A 768-nucleotide genomic window follows, 5' to 3' on the forward strand; every position below is an offset into this window, starting at 1 on the left:
AAGAATTATTTTATTTTATTATGAAAAAATTTTCTTACCTCATTTGAACCATTGGATAACACGTAGCTTCCAATGAAACCTGATCTATTCTTTGTTTTTGAAAAGCTTTCAGTTGCATTATATTTCTGGTTTATCTTGGTCCTATAATTTTTGGTAGAATTTAACCATTTTTAGAAAAATAAAAAGTGTTCAAGCAGGAATATTTATTTAAAAATAAATAAATAAAAAAGAAGAAAGAAGGTTCCATTATTGTTTTGCTATAATAAGGGGGAAACCTCTCTTTCCTTTCTTGAGATCCAAAAACAGCATTCCGGAGTGACGAGGTTTTCTTTCTTTCTCTTTCTTTTTTTTGTCTTAACAAACCCCCCAAAAGTTCTCATAATGTTTTCTTTCCATTATTAGTAACTCTTTTTTTTTTTCATTTTTATTTCTTTTATGTGCATCACTCATCTAGATTCTAGATATATCTCTGAACCGTCGCTGATAGGTTAAAACCTCATCGGAATAATAAAAAAATCTTCAAATCAAAGCTCTTCTGCTAAATCATTAAGAGCTAGCTACCCTTTTTCTTTCTTTGTTTTAATTTTCTTTTTGTTTTTGGGTTATCTTTTCACCAGATCTGAAACTGCTTTTTCACTACTAGGGTTTTGTGACTTTGAAATTATTATTACTTTAGTGATGAAGCGACTCTGAATATGTATCATTACTTCTGGAAAATTTTCATATATTTCAAGAACATTAATGTGTAGTTTTGGTGGTCTCACTCAT

The 768-nt window shown here is 29.0% G+C and overlaps 1 protein-coding gene across 1 annotated transcript in view; it reads left to right on the forward strand.

Moving 5' to 3' along the window:
- The first annotated feature begins 166 nt into the window (after positions 1–166).
- LOC107459373 (MADS-box protein AGL24) overlaps positions 167–768 on the forward strand; it is a 9,757-nt gene continuing 9,155 nt past the window's right edge. Inside the window, exon 1 of the mRNA XM_016077602.3 lies at positions 167–323. The gene's annotated coding sequence lies outside the window, so the exon portion shown is untranslated. The remainder of the gene's footprint in view (positions 324–768) is intronic.

Source organism: Arachis duranensis, chromosome 7 (assembly GCF_000817695.3).
Source record: "Arachis duranensis cultivar V14167 chromosome 7, aradu.V14167.gnm2.J7QH, whole genome shotgun sequence".
Lineage (NCBI taxonomy): Eukaryota > Viridiplantae > Streptophyta > Magnoliopsida > Fabales > Fabaceae > Arachis > Arachis duranensis.